At 39.5% G+C, this 14,531-nt stretch overlaps 1 protein-coding gene across 3 annotated transcripts in view; it reads right to left on the reverse strand.

Moving 5' to 3' along the window:
• Positions 1-14,531, reverse strand: part of Gab2 (GRB2 associated binding protein 2) — a 181,411-nt gene that overhangs the window by 31,656 nt on the left and 135,224 nt on the right. The gene's annotated exons all lie outside the window — the stretch shown is intronic.

The raw sequence follows: 14,531 nt of genomic DNA on the forward strand, positions 1-14,531 counted from the left end.
CTGAGTTGCTTAGCACCTAGCTTTTTGCTGAGGCTGTCTTTGAACTTCTGCCTCAGCCTCCCCAGCTGCAGGGATTATAGGTATGTACGACCACGCCCAGCCTGGGCCATCTTGGTAGAGGTGCTCTGTACCTTTGTACTGCTCTTGAAGGACACTGCCTGTCACAACCTGGGGCTGATCTGCTCTAGCTCAAGAAGTATGGCTACCTGTGGTCCAGAAGTCAGGTAAGGTTAGCCTCTGGAGCATAGTAACACAGCCCTCCTCCTCAGTGGTTGCTCCAGCTGTGGTCACCGCCCTAAAAGCTATGCTGGCTTTGTTAAATGAGGCACTGCTTGCAGAAGATTCATTAACTGAGACCCAGGACTGTGTCTTACTATATTAATAATAAAAGCACAAATGTACTTGCAACTGTTCCTTTAGATTGAACCCCAGTTCCTGCTGCCTGCTCATGCAAGTCCTCTGAGGGCTGTTAAGTTTCCCACTCCCCACCGCTCTCCGTCCATTGGTCTTTCTTCCTCTCTTATCTCAAATTCTCCTTTTTTTTGTGTTAGAAAGGAAGTGAGGTATTAAGGACAGATAATAGTCTAGAGTTCTATACTTCAAGCCAAAGGTATTATTCATGTGGCTGGCTAAGCTTAGTCTAAATTCCTTAGCATAACATACAAGGCCTTTCAGAGTCTGACCTATTTCCTGCTTTTCTCCACCCATAAACAAGTCATATGGAAGCATCATCAGTCCCTGAACACACCAGCTTCTTGTAATTCTTTGTTTTGGCTTATGCTGTTTCTTCCACCTGGATTTCACTTTGACTTTCCTGGAAAATGCATATGCAGATGTTAAGACCCTGTACAGACACCACAATCTCTCTGAAACTTTCCTGGACTAGTTTTTCTTCTGGATGCCAACAGTACTTTGTTTATGCTTTCACTATATCCATGATCACTCTGTTTCCTTGTCTAGCCCATGGGTTTTTAAGAGCTATGATCATGATATTACCTCCATAGCTTTATCATTTGCCTAATAGAGGTCCTACCTAGAAGGTTTTTAGTCCATGATTGCAGAATAAACAAAAACAACCATTAAGCATTCAAAATTTTCAATAGTGAAACTTTCATTCTAATGGAATATAGGTTTAAAGATAGAAGTTCAAGTGATATGCTAGCTGGTGGTGGTGATGATGGTGACCTTCTAGTGTTATTCAAATCATACCAGAGGTGAAACAGATCTCTATCTGCTCCTGGTTACCTGATCTATTTCTGGCTGTGCACTTCCATTGCCCTAGGCAGGACCATCAGCTTATAAATGCCCCACCATTCTCATTTCTCTCCAGTCATTTCTGATGCTGGGAAGGACATCTTTGCTAGTCTACAGAGAAAAAGCCAGTGGGCCTCTGGGGAAACTGTTCCACTAACAGCTGTACTGACCTCCAAATGAATTCCCATTATAGGTCACATAGTGACCCAGACGTTTGTTAACAAAATCAATAGCTTTATTACTCCATTAGGTTTGCAAGATGAACTCTCTAATAGGAGGGAGAGGGTTTATGCTAGGGGACATGGTAGCCATGGTGCCAGGGGAGGAATGAAAAGAAAGCCTCAGGTGAGGTCCTACATGCTCTGTGGTCTTTCTGCCGACCCCCACACCTCAGGATTCAGCTCTAGCCCCTCTTATAGCCTCATTCTAACCCTGGAGCCTCTGCAGGGACATTCCTATCTATTCCCAAGCTCAGTCACTACTAATGTGATGACAACTCTCAAACTTTATCTCTAGTTCGATTCTTCCAGGGTTCCCTGTCATAATATCCCTCCACCTGCTGGGCGTCTCCATTCAGATGTCCCACAGGCAGACAGGCTCAGCAGTCTAAACGAACTCAACGAGTCTGTATCCCTTCTTAGTGAAACACATCATCATGTCAGTTCTTCAAGTCCAGAGCCCAGGTGACTTCTAGGCCTTTGCCTTCTTCAACAACCACCTCATGGCCATGCCACTGCCCTACTGAAACATCTTCATTGGCTTCCTGTTATCCTTAAGGTGATGTACAAAGTTCTTTCTCTCTAAAACCATTATCCTGTGTATTTCTTCAACTTTGTTGCTTACCAGTGCTTCCTTATCCTTCAGAGGAATTCTAGGAACATAGGAACCTCTCTCTTACCACTCTGTACATTCGGCTGTGAATTTAGTGAAGGCAGATTTTTTCTTTTGTGATGATTTTCTCCCCAATATCAAGCCCAATGTGTGACATAACTCATTGAAATCTGTTGATCAAACAAACTCTAATGCATAACTAGTCTCTCAGAAATATTCACTGACTTCAGAATAAAGGACAGTGTGTCACAACCTGCTTATTCTGTATCTGAATGTCCATAACAGCTTTATTCATGATAGCCAAAAAGTCTATTAAATGATGAATGCTAAACAAAATGCAATTCATCCATACAGTGTACTTATGTAGCCCTATAAACAAATGAAACAAATGAAATGATCTTCAAAATAGTGTGCTAAGCGAAAGAAGCTAGTCACAGAAGACCACAGATTGCATGATTTAATGTATGTGAAATGTTTGGAACAGGTAAATCCAGACAGACAGAAAGTAACTTAGTTATTGCCTGGAAATGAGCATGGGGTAGTGGAAATAGAGAGTAACTGCTAATGATTATGAGTCTCCTTTCCAGGGTGATGAAAAACTTGTAAAAGTAGATTTTGGTGGTGGTTGCAAAACCCTGTGAATATACTAAAATCACTGAACTCAACACTTTATTTTTTTGGTACCAGGAACTTAACCATTGAGACACATCTCTAGCCCTTTTTATTTTATTTTTTTTAAATTTTAAGATAAGGTGTCTCACTAAGTTGCTTAGGATCTTGCTAAGTTGCTGAGGCTGGCCTTAAACTTGAAATCCTCTGGCCTCAGCCTCCCAAGTCACTGGGATTACAGGTATGTGCCATAATGCCTAGCTAAACTATATACTTTAAATGGGTGAGTTTTATATTATGTGAACAATATATCAGAGCTATAAACACACAGTTTGATGATTCTTCCTGATAAAGTTAAATTATCACATGACCTAGCAGTTTCATTCATAGGTATATATCCTTGAGAAATGTAAATATATGTCCACATACACACACAAAAATGCACACAGGGGCTGGGATTGGGGCTCAGTGGTAGAGCACTTGCCTAGCATGTTGTGAAACATTGAGTTTGATCCTCAGTACCACATAAAAATAAATAAAATAAAGGTCCTTTGACAGCTAAAAAATATTTTTTAAAAACTGCACACAAATGTTTACAGGATTATCCATAATAGCCAAAAAGTAGAAACAATCCAAATATCTATCAACTAATCAATCAATAAAATGTGGGGTATCCTTGTATGATGGACTGTGGAATATATAGAGAGCAGTAGAAAGAATAAAACAAGTTACAACACATATTAATCTTGAAAACATTATGCTAAGGGGAAAGAAGCCAGATTCTATCACAGAAAATGTTTATAATTATGAAATATAGAGACAAAATGTAGATTAGTGGTTTCTTAGGGCTGGGGTAAGGATGAGAGAGTAGGAAATAACTGCCAATCAGCATAGGGTTTCTTGTTGGGGTAACAAACATGTTCTATCCTCAGCAAAAAATGGATAAGAAAAACGTGGTAGGTATACACAATCAAGTTCTATTCAGCAATAAAGAAAAATGAAATAATGTCCTCTGCAGATAAATAGATGTAACTAGAGAACATCATGCTAAGTGAAATATGCCAGACTCAGAAATTCAAGGGTCAAATGTTTTCCTCATATATAGAAGCTAGAGGGAGAATAAAAGAAATTTTAAAAAAAGTCAGAGGGATCTCTTGAAAATAGAAGGGAGATCACTAGAGGAAAGGTAGAGGATCCAAGGGGAGAAAGGCATGGAAAGGGGAAGAGCCGGGGAATAAAATAGACTAAATTATGCTACATGCATGTGTAACTATGCCACAATAAATCCCACTTTTGTGGAATAATTATAATGCACTAATGAAAAATAAATACATGTAAACAAAGAAAAGGAAGACTAGAAGAGTAGAGGAAAGGAACAGGGGGAAGGACTGAAAGAGAAAGGGGAATAAATAGGAATAAATTATGTGCATATATGAATGTCACAATGAACCCAACTATTATGTCAAATTATAATGCACTAATAAAACATTAAAAAGTCCTAAAACTTTGCTGGATACAGTGGTGCATGCCTGTAATCCCAGATGACTTGGGAGACTGAGGCAGGACTGCAAGTTTGAGGATCGTTTCAATAACTTAGTGAGACTTTGTTTCAAAATTTTAAAAAGGGAAAGGGATGTAGCTCAGTGGTTAAAAACACTCCTGGGTTTGATCCCTGGTACCCAAAAAAAAAAAAAAAAGTTCTAAAACTAGATTGTGTGATGGTTGCATAATCCTATGACCAAAAATCATTGACATGTACACATACATACAAGCCCTTTACAAACTATCAAGTGTTAAACATATGCAAGACATTAATAAAATATACCTGGGATTTACTTTTTCTTTTTTTTTTCCCTTTTGGGGTGAAAAGTGAACACTCAGGATATACAAAATCCTTGCTAAAGCATTATACACTGGAGTAAGTGTTTCCTTTCCTAGACCTCCTCCACCCTCCTCCACCCTCCTCCACCTTCACTGTTCAGGCCTTCACCCCACAATCCCAACAGGGTAGTGTGAATTTCAGTAAAACAAAAGAGCAAGAACACATGTTTTAGAGTCAAAAGACCCAAGGGGCTGAAATTCCATCTCTCAGTGAGTGAACCTCATGCCTCCATAGGAGTCATGATACCAGGAACCCAGGTTCAGTTGTGCCACTAACTAACTGTGACATCAGGCAAAGGTCACTCAGCTTCAGTTCCTACCTATGCAGCTGGGAGGGTAAGCCCTAGCCTGCCTATCTGACTCATCCAACTGTTTGCAGAATTGAATAAGGTAAAGGTGAGACCAAACCTGTGCACATGTAAAAAATGTTAATAGGATTTATTGTTGTTGCCAGGGTACCCTTTAAGGGAAGAAAATAAAAATGATACTGATAAAACATTAAATTAGTGTGCCTGCGCTGTTTCTGGTATTCTTTTGTTACCAAGGCTGTTATAATGTTGTGGCTTGGGTCATTAGGAAGGTCAAGTACACAGCAAGAAGAAAATGGAGGTTTCCAGACTCCTGGCCTGGGTTTCTATCCCTAAGTCTAGACTAAAGATAATGACTGAGTGCCTCAGTCCATTTGTTTTCTTTTATGCAGGGTTTTATTTTTTCCCTTTTCTTCCTGGCTTCTTTTTAGGGCCCTACAAAATCACTCCCCTTCCTTTCCACAACCACCCCTGGGAAGCCTGCCCAGCATACAAACACTCCCCCCACCTTCTTGCAAAACTCTAGAACAGGAAAGCTCTGAAGGATTTCGCAGAGGAGCCCAGCCCAGACCAGACCAGCCATCAACTGGCTAATGATAACAGGAGCAGGAAAGGGGAGGTTGGCGGGAGTTTCTGGAAAAGATGACTGGCCAAATAATGACTAGTTCTCTTATCTCAATGCCCTTTTTATCTTTATCCCTTCCCCAAAATACTCCCCACCCTCAAGCCTCAGTGGGTCTCAAGACCCATAAAGAGGTAGGCCAAAGAACATGATGGAGCCCAGCTGCCTTCAGAGCCTAACTGTGTTAACTCCTAGCTCTGTGGCATGGGACATGTTAATAAACCTCTTTGATTCTCACTTGTTCAGCAAGGATGATACATAATTTGTAGGGCTGCTATGAGGATTAGAGATCATTTTATGTAAAGCACTTACGATACTCAGCTGCTTCTATACCTGGAGTACCTACCCATGGAGTTGGCTGAGAACGTAGGGCTGAAGAGGTATGAGTTTCATTCCAAGCCACAGTGGGCACTTGGAAAGCAATTGTCACTGTTTTAGTTACAACCATATCCTGTATAGATGTTATATGGGAGATTAGTAAGAACCACAAGGCCAATATTGATTATAATAATCATAGTTATCACTTACTAAGTACCTACTATGTGTTCCTAATTGCCCTGTGAGGTAGATATTATCTCTTTCTCTACACACTTACACACACAGAGGATAAAGAAACGGGCTCAGAGATTCTAGGAATTACACAGCTAGAAAGTAGCAAAGCCTAGATCTGAAAAAGCTCTGTCTTCAAATCCTACACAGGGGAAGGAGTTCCTTGAAAATTCCAATGAGCTGAATGTTTTTAGCCTTTTGAGAAGCAGAGTCAGATAACAGAATGAGGGTCTAGGATTAGGCCTATTATCTAGTGGCTGAGTGAATTTGGGCATGCCCATTTTTCTTCCTGGGTCTTATTTTCTCTATTTATAAAAGGAGAACTTGGATTAGATCAAGCATACACATCAAAGTTATCTTTGAGAAACTTGAATACAGAAAGCAGATCCCACTAAAGAGCTAACAGATCATACTGACACATGATTTAGATTAAGATTCACAAGATTAAGATTAAGGTTTGATTTTTAATAATCTGTGGTTCTTGATTCCAGGGCAGAGATGGAAGGATTAGAATCTACTTAAAAGTTCAAGGGCAAAGCAGCCTCTGAAGGCTAAGAGAAAAAAAACAGAACAAAAACCAGCAACAAAAACCAAATGCTCCCAAAGACTCTTCTTTATATCATAAAAATTATAAATTTAAAAGCATATTCTCAATGGTCCTTCCTATCTGTGGCCAAGTAGAATCCTGGGGTGCACTTCCCAGAAACAGACAGTCCTGGTATGGAAACTTTACTCTCTTTGTAAACCTCATTCTCCATATTGTCAAATTAGAAAGGAGATTTTTTGAGTATTTGCTAAGATGAAATTCAGATAAATAATAATTATCAAATACTTAAGTAATGACTGCTGGCTGGATCCCTGTCTCTTCCTTTATCCTTAGAAGTGGATGATGGTAAAATTCTAAGGATTCTAATGAGGAGAATGTGATTAATGAAAGTATTTTGAAAATAGAATGGTATAGGATCATAAGGAGTGAGTACTTCCTATAGAAGGCCAGTTGAAAAGCAAGGATCAGATGGGTAGAGAAGTCTAAAACCAAAAGGATGCTGACAGGAGCTGAGGGCAAGGCAGGGTCACAGTTCCTGGTCACTTGAACTCATAATCACAAGTCTATTGGGGATTGAACTCAGAGATGCTCTATCACTGAGCTACATCCCCAACCTTTTTTATTTTTCATTTTGAGACAGAGTCTTGCTAAGCTGCTGAGGCTGGCCTTGAACTTGCTGTCTTTCTGCCTTAGTCTTCCAAGTAGCTGGGATTACAGGTATGTGCCACTGTGCCTGGCTCAAGTTTAAAATTATTTAAGAAGGAATAAATCTAAAAAAGGTCTTTCTTCCTTCAAAATTGAAGGAAGAACTCATAAATTTAGGGCAAACAAAAAAAATAGCTTCACTGTACATGGTGACTCACATAAAGTGGCAATTGGAAGGGTCTCTGGAGGTCAATTCATCACTGGCCCCCAAATCTTATTTCAGTTGGAGAAACTGTGGCCCACAAAGTGAGACTACTGTCCAAAGCCATGTACTAGACCAAAAGTGAACCCTAGAATCAGAATTCAGAGCTCCTGCTCCAGGGCTTCTTTCCTTAAACCAAAAGAAAATTGTGTCATTGTGAATGAGGATTTGTTTACATGTGTGTGTGTGTGAATCAAGTCATAAGTCTAATCACTAGAACTCTGTCTGACTGGCTGGTTATCTTTCTGTGAGTTTATAGTGCGACTTACACTTGCAAGGCAAGTAAACATCTGCTAGATCAAACTATTAAAGACTAGTATAAATAATTATCCAAGTTCAAAAATATAAGTTTCCTACTGTTTATCAAAACTATAAAGCAAAGGAAGAAGAAAAAGGCTGCAGTGACAGGAAGTAACATGAGATCCCATGGGACTTTCTGCAACTATGATTCCCCTGCCCCTTCAAGGAAGAACCTGAGAAAGAACATCTCAGAGCTTGGGAGAGCCAAGTCAGAACATCCTGACCTTGGTGCATATGATCTCACAGTATACTTAGCAGAAATTGATTCTGGGAAGGGCACAGAAGACAGGGAGTGAATGGCTGTAGCTTAGTGGCATGGCACAGTTTCTGGTCATAGATCCTTACAGATATTTGCACTGGAGTATCTTATTTTATTTTTTTGATATCAGGAATTGAACCCAGGGGTACTTAACCACTGAGTCACATCCCCAGCCCTTTATATGTTTTATTTTGAGACGGGGTCTCAATAAGTGGCTTAGAGCCTCACTAAGTAGCTGAAGCTGGCTTCGAACTTGCAATCCTCCTGCCTCAGCCTCCTGGGTCATCGGGATTACAGGCATGCACCCTATTCCTGGCAGAAGCATCTCATTTAGGCCTCTAGTTGGAATTACTTAGGCCTTCTGTGACATCTTTATAGTGTTTGATTTTGCCATTTATTATAGTGAGAATTCACAAATATGTCACATAAAATGAGGCAGGGAGTGTTTAGAAATTGGGATTTAGACAATCCCCGTTTCTCTGAAAGTGCCTACCACAATGTTCTATGCCTAGTAAACACCTGGATTTGAACAAGAAGGCGTTCAATAAACATACTGTGGCACTAAGGTTTCCTGGGTCCTATGTTTCCTTTCTCGGACAGCAAGTCTTTATTTAGCTATATATTGTCTTGTTCATTTGAGATCAGGTTACAATTTCTGTTGTCTCCTTACCTGACCACACCCACCATATACCTTAATTGTGGCAGGTATCTCTCCTGCTCCCTGTGGGGGTTTGAGTTGGTTATGTGGTCCCCCTCAAAGGATTATTCTTGTCTTTTCCTTAGGGTAATAAGCATTTACTGCAGGTACCATTGTAGGAACTGCAGACCAGGCCAAAAGCGTGGATCTTTGTTTTTGTTCTATGAGCTGAACTTTGCAGTTGAAAAGAACAAATTTATGGGCTGGGGTTGTGGCTTAGCGGTAGAGCACCTGCCTCGCACGTGCGAGACCCTGGGTTCGATCCTCAGCACCACATAAAAATATATGAATAAAAAAATAAGGTATTGTGTCCAACTACAACTGAAAAATAAATATTAAAAAAAAGAAAAGAACAAATTTATATTCAGGGCAGCACTTTCACCTTTCTCCAAGGTAGAACCCATTGGTATTCCCACTGGAATTTATATATATCCATTAAGTACCCTAAGTTCATATTTTAACAATGCACTTGATTCTTATAATCTTTTCACAAAAAATTAAAATATATCACCATGCTTTTAACCTAACTCTATAAGAGGAAAGCTTTCTCCTTCTTTTATAATGACTTTCACTAACAGACAATTGGCCATTGCTACAAAACACAAACATCAGACATAATCATGGCAGTTTATCAATAATCATTAGCAGAGAGGTCTGGATGTAGCTCAGTGGTAAAGCATGTACAAAGCCCTAGGTTTGACCCCCAGTATTGAAAAAGAAAAGAAAAAAAAATCAGTGGAATATTCACAAGAATAATATCTTAAACTGATTAGTGTGGATGGTGAGGCTTGGATTCTAAGCATTGTAGGATTGCCTAGGAAATTATGAGATCTGTAGAACTTGCCTGAAGTGCAACTTAGGCTTCAGGAGAGGCAATGTGATGCTGGGAAAGAAAGATGGGCTTTGGAACCCTAATCTCAGTGTGATTATCTCTCTGGCTATGAACACCAGGGATGGCATTTTAATCCAAGAACCCTAATTTGTAACATTTAAAAAATTGCTACCTGTGAAGTTGTTTTAGGGAATAAAAAATGCCTTAGGCACTCCATGGTGAGAGGAGCCTAGTATGGGAAATCTTGAATGCTGTTCCCAAACCTTCAGGCTTTGACCAGAGCCAAGATCTGTCCCAGAGGGTGCAAATAGAGTCCACTAACCTATGTGGTGGAGGACTGTAGGCACAGAGAGCCTGGGAGGACCCAGCTTGCAGATGGAAGTTTTTTCTCCACAACTGCAACCAGTGCTGTTGCCACAGAAATCTCCGGGCTTCACATCAATAGCTTCTTTATTCATCTTCCAGTTTTGCCTCTTGATGTCTCATCATCTCCACAAAGATATAGTATTTTTATTTTATTTTTAATTTTTTTGTAGTTGTAGATGGACAGCATGCCTTTATTTTATTTATTTTTATGTTGTGCTGAGGATGGAACCCATGCCTCCCATGTGCAAGGCAAGCACTCTGCCACTGAGCTACAGCCCCAGCCCAAGATCTAGTATTTTTAAAGAATTGGTTCCTAAATATTTTATTTATTAATGCTATTGTGAAAGGAATTTATAAAAATTTTGTTTTACAATTGTAGGCTATTCTCAACTCTGCCTTTTCCAATAACCCTAAAAATGTTGGCAGGGGAGTAATCTTTACAAATCCACTTAACAGATGAAGAGACTAAGCCTCAGAGAAATGATGTTACTCAATGTTATTGAGCTATTAGGAAGCACCTGAGCCAAGACCCACAGCAAGGTCTATTTTACACCAAAGTAAGGGCTCATTCCATTATGTGGCTCCATGTGAAGGTTAGAGGTTAGGTGAGAAGAATATGCTCTACAATCACAGAAGACTACATAAATATCCACAAAACTATTCACATATGACTAATAAAGAAACCACAGCCCAAGAGATCTTTCCTGACCATCTGACCTAAATAGCTTTCTAGTCACTCCCTATCACATTACTAGGCCTTATGTTTTATCAAAGCATTTACTGCTATCACGTAAACATTCTGGTTTTGATCTGTCTCTTTCCACTTGATTATAAGCTCTTAAAAGAGTCTAAACCCTCCATGTCCTGTTCACCACTGATGATGCTTCAGTGGCTATAAAAATGTCCCTCTTGTACCCCTGATGTGGGTAACATAATTGACAGACAAGCCCGGCTGCCAGTTCTCTGTATCCCCTCAACTCTCCACATTCACATGGATGAACTTCCCATGAGCTGTTCCCATCTAGTGGTAGCAATTCTAACACAAGCCTGTGAGACATGGAACTTCTTTAACAAAAAACTTTGGCTGGAGATTCTGCACTGACATGGTTGGGCCTATTTAGCACTGTGTAACAGCCTGATCCTCCTTCCTGCCTTCTCTCCTTCACATGTCAGTCCTGAAAGTGTTCTCTGCTTCTCTGGGTTCCTTTCCTTATCCTTGCAGCTGTTTTACCGAGTAAATCACTTGGCATGTCCAAACTTTTCTTGATGTCTGCTTCTCAGGAACCCAAATTACTACACCCACTGTCCAAAACAGTGCTTCCTGAACTAATGATGGCCTCTCTTCCCCACAAAGTGTACCTACCTATGGTGGAGCACCCGCCTGGCCTCTCAGCTGTTTATGTGGACTCTAGTGGACATGAAAGCACCTCTCCTAGATTCAGAGAAAACTGAAGCTAAAGTCTAGTCAATGGCAAAAACTGGCGTAGGTTAAAACTAAAGGCAGTAAGAACTCTGTGATGCCCTCTCTTAAAGGAATCCAGGGAGAGAATCCATGTGCTGGGAAGGCCAGAGACGGCCACCTCAAAAAGAACAGAGATGGCAATGAGTCTCTTCCAGGTCCCCATCCACATACCAGGTCTTGTGACAGTATGAGACAAGGACCTATAATTTAGGATTTCAAGGTATGGCTTAATAGTTGAGAGCTTGGATCCTGGGCCAAGCTGTCTGGGTTTGAGGGGCCGGGATTATGGCTCAATGTTAGAGCGCTCGCCTAGCACAGGCGAGGCCTGGGTTCAAGCCTCAGCACCAAATAAAAATAAAGGTATTGTGTTGTGTCCATCTACACCTAAAAAATAAATATTTAAAAAAACTGTCTGGGTTTGAAATGTAGTCCCTTTACTTACTAGCTGAGGGAATGAGGGAAAGGCATTTAACATTTCTGTGCCTCAATTTCCTTTTTTGTAAAATGGGAATGATAAAAAGTATCTACCTCATAGGACTGAATGCAATAGTACATGCCTGTAATCCTAGTGACTTGGGAGGTTGAGGTATGCCTGTACTTCTAGTGACCTGGGAGGTTGAGGTGGGAAGATGGCAAGATTGAGGCCAGCCTCAGAAACTTAGAAGGACCCTCTGTCTCAAAATAAAATAAAAAGGGCAAGAAGTGTAGCTCAGGGATCAAGTGCCCCTGGGTTCTATCCCTGTACTGCAGGAGAAGAAAATAAGTTGCTTAGAACACTGTCTGTCACACAGTAAACTCTTATTAGCTTTTATTATCAGTAGTAATGTATTTTAAGAGACACCTTGGGGCTGAGGATGTAGCTTGGTGGTAGAGCTACCATGTAGGAGACCCTGGGTTTGATCCTCAGCAAAGCAAATAAACAATAAATAATTTAACAAAATAAAAAGACACCTTTGTTTTTGAGTATCTCAATTACTTAAGTATAATGCACTTTAAATCAAGGAAGTCAGCAGAGTTTATTTGGTATATAATTAATCACAGTACTATAAAAGACATATTTTTGAGTTTGGGCAAAACAGAGTTAAAGTTAAGTATGCTATCTTAGTTTTGGAGAGTAGCATAGTATTCAAAGGTCTGGTGAGAGCTGGGTGGTGGTGTGAACCTGTAGTCAGTTTATTCTGGAGGCTGAAGGGAGAGTTCAAGGTCAGCCTGGGCAATATTGAGAGACACTGCCTCAAAACAAACAAGAAAACCAAAGGGTTGTAACGATCATAAGAAGGCAGCAACAATTAGCTATACATTCAACAGATATTTAATGTTTATCATGTACTAAACATTATGCTATATGCTTTAAATAAATTCTTAATCTTCAAAATATGAAGAATGCTTTGTTTTTATGTTGTTGATTCAGAAGTTGATAAAGGAAAGTCAACTAACTTACCTAAGATTATTATTAAGACTGAATCCATCACCCCCACCCCCCTTACATACATATAATTATAATGCATTAATTAAAATAATAATAATAATAGAAGGAGATCAGTAGAGTAAAGTAAGCAGATTGGGGGAGGGAGGTGGAGAGGGAAAGGGAAGATACTGGGGATTGAGACTGATCAAATTATGTGATATGTATGTACAAATATGGCATAATGAATCCCACTATTTTATAAAATTATAAGATATCAATATAAATTTTTTAAGAAGACCTAATCCACTGATTCAACTCATCATTGTGGGTTCATGTGTTTATATGATTCTAACACTCTATGTATTAAAATGGCCTTTTATGCATATGATATATGTATTGTATAGGCATGAACACTTTATAAATTACAGTCTTATTATACAGATATGAGAGCTTGTCATCACTAGCATCATTGGGAACACTAACTGACATTCAAGCAACCTAGGTTTTAATTCTAGCCTTGCCGATGATCTGTATGATATTGAATTAGCTCCTCTCTTGACCTCCGGATATGTTGTCATTTGAGGAGTATGGAACTAAACATTCTCTGAGGATCCTTCAAGATCTCATTCTCATTCTCAGAAGTTTCTCACACTATGCAATCTATTCCCTTCTGTCTTGGCTGGATGTTTTGGCCAATATGATTCACCAGCCATAAACGAATTTTATTCACTGACCTCACCCAGAAAAGGGGTGAGGAGGTGGCAAACAAAATCAAACAGTAGATACATAAATATAAAATTTAGGTCATTAGTATAACCTCATCTCTTCAGCCTAGTTAGTACATCCTCCATTTTGAGTTTTTCTTTGTTTTATACCACAACAATTTTAAACCATTGTTTCAATATTCAGAATTTTGGATAGTTCAGTCTCTTAACTCTTGTGAATAAAGTTAGACTGTTTTTGATGTTTCCTTTCTCCTCTTCTTAACAGTGAGTTTCTCAAAAACAAAAATATCTGGAAATAAGGTGGAAGGCATAAAACAAAATTTTGTATAACTATAAATAAACTTATAGCCAAACACTGTAACTAAATAATTCAAATAAGTTATTTGAATAGCTACTTATTGGGCAACTTTTTTTGGGGGAAGTGCCAGGAATTGAACACAGGGGCACTTAAATATTGAGCCATATCCCCAGTCATTTGAATGTTTTATTTTGAGACAAGGTCTCACTAAGTTGCTTAAGAACTCACTAAGTTGCTGAGGCTTGCCTTGAACTTGCAATCCTCTGGCCTCAGCCTCCCAAGTCTCTGGGATTACAGGTATGCAACTGATTTTTATCAGATCTTTTCTGATGTGGTAGAGACAGAAAGATTGAGAAGACAGAACGAGACATGTTCTCACCCTGTCTTTCACACCTCTCCTCCCCTATTCCCAAAGCCTGTGCTCTAGCTCAACAAACTGCTCCCAGTTTCCTAAGCCTCTGAGAACTTAAAATAGGTTTTCAGAGAGGAAGTAGGAGAAGCTTGAATTAATTGAAAAAATGCTGAGTTGACCAGTCTTACCTTGATTTGATTAAATCTTCTATGTCTATTACTGCCCAGATGGAGCCTTGCTATTGAAGCTAAATTCAGAAATTTTTTTAAAAAAATCAAATTTTCATACTTGAAGTTAACCTCAAATTTTTTATCTGGTAGATAT

This window comes from Ictidomys tridecemlineatus, chromosome 4 (assembly GCF_052094955.1).
Source record: "Ictidomys tridecemlineatus isolate mIctTri1 chromosome 4, mIctTri1.hap1, whole genome shotgun sequence".
Lineage (NCBI taxonomy): Eukaryota > Metazoa > Chordata > Mammalia > Rodentia > Sciuridae > Ictidomys > Ictidomys tridecemlineatus.